General features: G+C 32.1%; 1 non-coding gene across 1 annotated transcript; it reads left to right on the forward strand.

The window, feature by feature from the left end:
• The first annotated feature begins 1,143 nt into the window (after nucleotides 1–1,143).
• Nucleotides 1,144–1,250, forward strand: LOC139903075 (small nucleolar RNA R71). Its single transcript, XR_011777921.1, has one exon. It is a non-coding gene; the product is annotated as a small nucleolar RNA R71 (small nucleolar RNA).
• Nucleotides 1,251–7,525: the final 6,275 nt, after the last annotated feature.

A 7,525-nucleotide genomic window follows, 5' to 3' on the forward strand; every position in this document is an offset into this window, starting at 1 on the left:
AGACAAGGAACAATAAATTCACCCGGATCACCCACTTTGGGTGGAGGTTTAGGTGGAACTGTCTTCACTGGGTTTACTTCTACTGTTTTTGTTTCTTGCACTTTCTTATTCTTCTTCTTCTTCTTTCCAGAGGTATTACAAACTTTATTACCTATCACTTGCTCATACTCAACTCCTTTTCTTGGAAACGGGATGGGTGGTCTGTATAGTGCCACCACTAGCTTTACATACTCAGGTGGTAGTGGTGGTGTAACTTCTTCATTGTTACTCACATATAAAACCTTCCCATCTTCTGGTGCTGGTTTTTTAGAATTCGTTGAAACCATGTTAACATTTTCATTCCGAGGATTTACTTCAGTATTACTCGGTAGCTTTCCTTGTTCCCTTTCACTCATCAATCTAACAAGAGTACCTACTTGTTTTTCTAGATTCAAAATGGAAGTTTGTTGAGTTCTAAATGACTGATCAAACCTTTTATTCGTTTGGGTTTGAGTTTCAATAAATTGTGTTTGAGATTCAACTAGCTTAAATACTACTTCTTCCAGATTTGACTTTTTCTCTTCGGTTTGTTGTGGTGATTTATACAAGCCAGGTCTTTGTTGATTGAAAGTGTTGTTTTGATTTGGTTGGTTATTCGGACCTTGTTGGTTATATGAGTTATTATCGGGTCCTTTTAGATTGTAAAGAATGTTTTGATTTCGATTGAAGTTTAGCCTTGGCGGTTGATAATTATTTTGATAATTATTTCCCGACCTTTGGTTCATGTAGGAAACATTCTCACGTTGTTCCATCGTTTGCTCAACATTACAATCTTTCGTTAAGTGTGGTCCACCGCATTGCTCTCAACTGATTCGTATTGCGTGAATATCTTTAGTCATCTTTTCCATTCGTCTTTTGAAAGCATCTATTTTTGCGGAAACAGAATCAAAGTTATGGCTAGAATCGGCTCTAGCCACTTTAGATGAATGAAAAATATCTTTTTCCTGATGCCACTCATGAGAGTGGGATGTTGTGTTATCAATAATCTTGTGAGCTTCGGTTGCAGTTTTCTTCATAATGGAACCACCAGCTGCTGTGTCAATGTCTTTTCGTGTGGCGATGTCGACGCCTTTATAGAAGATTTGCACTATTTGAAAAGTATCTAAACCATGTTGAGGACATCCTCTCAACATCCTTCTGAATCTTGTCCATGCCTTATATAACGTTTCATTTGGCTTTTGCACGAACGTGGCAATTTCTCCTTGAAGTCTCACGGCTTTAGATGCCGGAAAGAATCTTTGAAGAAATTTCTCAACTAAAACATCCCATGTATCAATCGCTCCTTCAGGTAACGATTCTAACTAATCTTTGGCTTCTCCTTTTAAAGTCCATGGGAACAACATAAGATAAATAGTTTCATCCTCAACTTCTCGAATTTTAAATAGATTACAAATCCTATTAAAAGTTCGAAGATGTTCGTTTGGATCTTCTTTTGTTGTACCACCAAATTGGCACTGATTGGTGATCATGTGTAGGATTTGTCCTTTGATTTCAAAATCTGATGCTCTAACATCTGGCTGAATAATGGCGTGACCTTGGCCCGTGCGTATGGCTCTCATTCGGTCTTCCATACTTTGAGGTTCCGTTATTTCCATTTTTGAATTTGTTGAATCTGAATCACTAGAGTATTCTGATTTAATGGTTTTTCTTCCTCGAAAATCTCAGATAGTATGATTTGTGGTTCCGGAGGAATGATTAGTGGATCAGGATCTTTGAATTGTCCCTCCGGATTCTCAATTGTGAGATTTGGTTCAAAAATTGGATTATCGGAAATTTGAGTTGGAGTACTTGGTCGACTAGATGACGATTCTAAAGAAAAATCATCGGCGACAATATTGGCTAGATGTCTTGATCGAGTTACAGGTGGTGAACGTACGAAAAGTGGTGAACGTTTTGCTCGGTGCATTCACTGAATATCTTATTAGTTATAAATATAAAAATTATATACGTTATTAAATTAATAGACTTTTCTGATTTTGCCCACGTTTCGAATAGCCAATAGATATAGCAGGTAGCCAGGACCCTTTAAATCGGAAGCCCACAACTCGCCACTAACAAATCTAACTATTACTACGAACTAGAAAATTTTTTATGTCTATCAATTTAACCGCTTAAAATAATTTTTCGTTTTGAAATTTTAGAGAATAAATAGAAAAATTCTATGTCCTAAAAACTAGAGAGTCGAGAAATAAGAAAGAAAAAGAATGCGCGTCGAAAAACGTCGAAAAATAAAAATAAGAAAGAAAAATGTCGAAACTTAAAAGTCTAAAAATTATATATAAAAAGTTGCGCCTAAAGGTATTAACACTTAAAAGGAATTCTATATCTAAAACGGCAATATCTTAAAAGGCACTAAAATATATAAACGGCGTCGCAAAATTCTGAAGCGCCTAAATCTTAATCTAAAGAAAAAGTACTTAAGGGATTTTTACGGCAAACTTAAAAATCTAGAAATATAAAAATAACTACGACAAATACTAGTCTTAAAACTAATTACGAACGAAAAATATACAAATTATGAATTAAACGTTTAAAATATACAATTTATAAAAAGATATAAAAAATGATAAAATTACTTATTTTTATAAAAATATTATTTTTATATTATTATTTTATAAAAGATATTAATTTATATAATTAATAATAACTTAATATTACAAACTATATATTAAAACTAAAATTAAAAACTAATTAAATAATTAAAACCCTAAATATAATTATAATTATTAAATTAAAACCCTAATCCCGTAATTAATGCAGGGACCAGACCTGTCAGAAGCACCTACGCGATCGCGTAGGAATTACACAGGAAAGCTCCGCGATCGCGGAATAATACAGTACTGGGTTCGGATTTGGGCTTAAAACAGACTCAGCTCGATTCTAAATTTTAATTAAAAACTGATTTGGGCTTCGAATTTTGGCCCAGTTCGCGTGTTTTTTTTCACAAAATAAATGAAGAAAATATTATTAAAATAAACTTATATTTTAAAATATAAAAATAAAAATACTTTTTAATTTTATAGATAAAATCTTAAAAATATATAAATTTTTTTTTGTTTTTATATTTTTAATTTTAATATTTAAAACTTAAATAAATATATTTTTACAAAAATATAGTTTTTCACCGAGTTCCCCAGCAGTGGCGCCAAAAACTTGATGATGTTGGAGCGAGGTACGAAATAGTTATATTTTTATTACGAAATACGTTACAAATTACACAAGTTTTATTTATTTATAGAGTGGATATACCTAAACCTTGCTACAACACTTATAGGTAGTGTACCTAATCGTACAGTAGTGTAGTTTTTAGTAAGTCCGGTTCGTTCCACAGGGAGCTGGTAAAGTTTTACACTATATTTTTAAACAATTATATTTGTACAAAATATTATATATATATATATATATATATATATATATATATATATATATATATATATATATATTAATAATATATAAAAGGGGGTTTACCGTTTATTGACTGGTTTGTCGATTTTATATTTTAAGCGTAAAGATAAATGACAATAATTAAAGTGCGTAAAATAAATTACAATATTTAAATGACAATAAATAAAATTGCGAGTAAATAAAAGTACGATGAGAAATACAATAAAACAATTATGCTTATTTAAACTTCCGTAATCATGATGTTTGGCGTTTTGATTTTAATTAATTATCTTGGGTTAATTGTCCTTTGTCCTGAATTTATTTGATACCTATCTGGTTTTTGTCCACAATAGTCCATCGGTCATAATTATAAAATGATCGTCAAATTAACCTTATTCCCGAAGTCAAATATTCCAACTAATTAGGGATTCGAACTGTAACAAGGTCTTAATACTTTGTTTAATGATTCACCAGGTTATCGACTGTGTGTAATCCAAGGTCTTAATACTTTGTTAACAATTACACCAATTACCCTTGTATGTAATCCACCCTTATTTTAATTAGTCCATGATTATTAATTTACCCACTTGATCAGAATGAATAATCAATTACCCAACCTAATTGATTAATTAAATGATTGTTAAAGATGTCGTATAAACGTCACTAAATAGTACATGCATAATCATTTAATAATTATTAGATTAACTAATTTGAAGATAGGTTCGACAGGCTCCAAAGAATTTTCATTCAATTAGACAATACCCCCCATCTATTAATGGTTCATGGTCCAATGTCCACAAGTGTCGGTCTTTTGTCCATACCCTAATTATGGTACAAAATTTAATAACCCAATCTTAATTTTTAGTCTAACATCACGATTACTTCGGCTCAAATAAGCATAATAATAACTTAGTTACGAGACATTAATTTAAATAATTTAAACATAGCTTACAGTGATTATTTATCGCGTAGCGTTACACGGACAGAGTTCCGACTTAAAACCCGTAAAACATTCTTACAATAACCTTATTATTATTAACTTAAAATTAAAATTATAATTATAAAATATATATATATAAATATAAACTGAGATAGATAGATAGAATTGGGGTACGTAAAGAGTGCAGACTGCTCGAGCTTTTATAGGCATTTTCTGATTTCGGCTGCTCCGCTATCGCTTAGATTTTACCCTTTACAGCTCCGCTATCACGGAGTTTCACAGATCCAGCTCACTATTTTTGGATTTTTATTTGTCGACATATTTATTAAATATATATAATATATAAATAATTTATATAATTATTTATATATTATATTTTATTCTTGTGCATAGTTGACTCATAAGTTTTGGTCCATTGCGTCGGGCGTTGATAGTTGGCTCAAGTCCCGGTTCCGAATTTTCGAACGTCCTTTCGTACAATTTAATATCTTGTACTTTGCGTTTCACAACTTGTACTCTTGTCATTTTTAGACGTTTCTCATCAATAAATTGAACCACTTGGATTGTATCTTGTACATTTGAGCTTTTTGGACTGTTTTGTCTTCGAATCTTCGTTTTCGCCTTTTGTCTTCGCACTTATTTAATATAAACGGATATTACTTGAAAATAGAACAATTACAACTGAAAACTTTACATATTGGAAGGATATTGCTACTATATATATGTTCATTTGGAGCACTATCAATCACTTTCTATATGATTGTGTACTTGAGTTTGATGTATTATCCATTGTTTTGGGTGGTGATGATGATGTTGAATCCTTCTTGGTGGTCGAAATACCTGGAAAAATTGTGAGGTTAAATTTGGAATCAAAGACTTATCACAACCTTTGTACTTTTGGGTCTTCTCACCGCTTCGAATGCGTTCCAGAATTGTTTCAATGACCGTATGTTTATCAGTTTGCAGCCTCTCTCTACAGCTTTTAATATGATGAAGTATTTGTTAGGTACATTTCTTTTCATAGTTTTTGCTTATCTGCAATCTTCAATACTTGTTGCTTACATTGTTGGATGAACAAGAGCATTGGGTTACGTTTGTTTAGAATTAATTCCAGTATTTTGACATTATCTCATTAAGAATTTTGATACGTTGGTGTTTACTGCAAAGATACAAGTTATGTTCTTTGTTTGTTTTAATTGTACTGTGTTTGGTTAGTGATTATTCAATGCAGTTACATTATATTTAAATTGTTAATTCAAATAGATAATTTGAATCTACTCATATTCTTTTATTTCGACAAAAATAACGAAGACTTATATAAAGAACGGAAAACGTCTTTGAAAAGAAAACGAATTTAACAAAAGATACAAGAGATAACCCCAACGAGGCTCAAACGTATAAATCAGCTAACATACGAACTACTGAGCTTCATCTTACCTAAACCGAATCATCAACTAAAACATGAACTAACGAAACACAAAAATCCAAGTGTGCTACGAAATATGAAGCCGAAAAAACAAACTCATATATCCTTGATGAAGACGCTGGATTCTTCCAATTCTGCGCATTGAACCAATTTTTTCTTCCGCCTTTGTTGATTCTTATTCTTGACCGGAATCTCACTAGAGTTAATAAGATTAACCGTAACCGTTTCACTCCCGATCATACAAGTAATCATAGCATCAAAAGCCGCAAAAGCTTCCTTGGTCATTTTTCTTTCATCGTACCCAAAGATTTGCCTATACCCCCACCCTCCAAAATTGTTCTTCTTGTCTAACTTGCCATTCATAAACAAGTTTTGAATGAATTTCCCGTAGTTCAAGTCTTCGCTGTGATCAATGAGCTTATAAGAACCCAAAGTGGATGGGACATTCCTTCTCGACCGCGAGTTCACGATTCCAACTAGATCTCTAGGAACGTTTCTATTCAAAACGTACCACGATTTACAAAAATCTTCGTACGATGGGTCCTCACAATTAATAAATATCTAAATCACGTGGATAATTGAAAATTTTATAATTCAAATTATGTTATTTGGAAAAAAGAAAAAGTAGGTGTTTTTGTACTGTTTACTGCAACCCACATTCTCAAACCAAATTTATGTTATGTTTATTTTTCACTTAATGATCAGTTTTTTGGTATAACCCTTAATTTAGTAATTAAAATAGTCGTTTTCTTGTCACTTAATATATCATTTAATCTAAAAATTAATCTGTTTCTTAGAGATATTGAATCAAATACTCCTTTCACAAGAAATAAATATAAACACATGCAAAAAAAAATTTTTAAAATAAACAACCCCTTAGTTAATAACTAGTCTGGACCGGCCCGCGCATTGCGGCGGGGAATTTCGTCATGCGTATTCATTTTTAACGTAGCGTTGTGTATTTACAGAGGGGAACACGGCCCATGTGTTAAGTGTTGTTTTAGATGTCATTGTGTTAAGCGTTTTTTAAAAAGTATCCGTTTCGAACGTAGTTAGTTTTGTATTGTTCAATAAATTTTTTCGAGTGTAATGGTGCTGTCGTAAAAATTTAACTCCCGGCGAACAGAAAGATACGGGTTGTCATTGTGTTTAGCGTTTTTTTAAAAAATGTCCGTTTCGAACGTGGTTTTGTTTTATTCATAAAATTATTTCGAGTCTGACGCTGCCGTCGAAAAAATTTAACTCATGGCGAGCGGGAAGATACGGGTTGTCGTTATGTTTAGCGTTTTTTTGAGAAGTGTCCGTTTCGCGTATAGTGAAGCTACCCCTCCTGAATCCATAAGTACGAATACAATAACATATGATTACATCGCGAGGTATTTGACCTCTAAATGATACATTTTACAAACATTGCATTCGTTTTTAAAAGACAAACTTTCATCACATCGAAAGTTGACAGGCATGCATACCATTTCAGAATATATCCAATCTATAATTGACTTAATAATAATTTTGATGAACTCAATGACTCGAATGCAACGTCTTTTGAAATATGTCATGAATGACTCCAAGTAATATCTCTAGAATGAGCAAATGTACAGCGGAAGGTTTCTTTAATACCTGAGAATAAACATGCTTTCAAGTGTCAACCAAAAGGTTGGTGAGTTCATTAGTTTATCGTAAACATTCATTTTTATCATTTTAATAGACCATAAGATTTCATATATTGTCACGCG

The sequence above is a fragment of the Rutidosis leptorrhynchoides genome, chromosome 3 (genome assembly GCF_046630445.1).
Source record: "Rutidosis leptorrhynchoides isolate AG116_Rl617_1_P2 chromosome 3, CSIRO_AGI_Rlap_v1, whole genome shotgun sequence".
Lineage (NCBI taxonomy): Eukaryota > Viridiplantae > Streptophyta > Magnoliopsida > Asterales > Asteraceae > Rutidosis > Rutidosis leptorrhynchoides.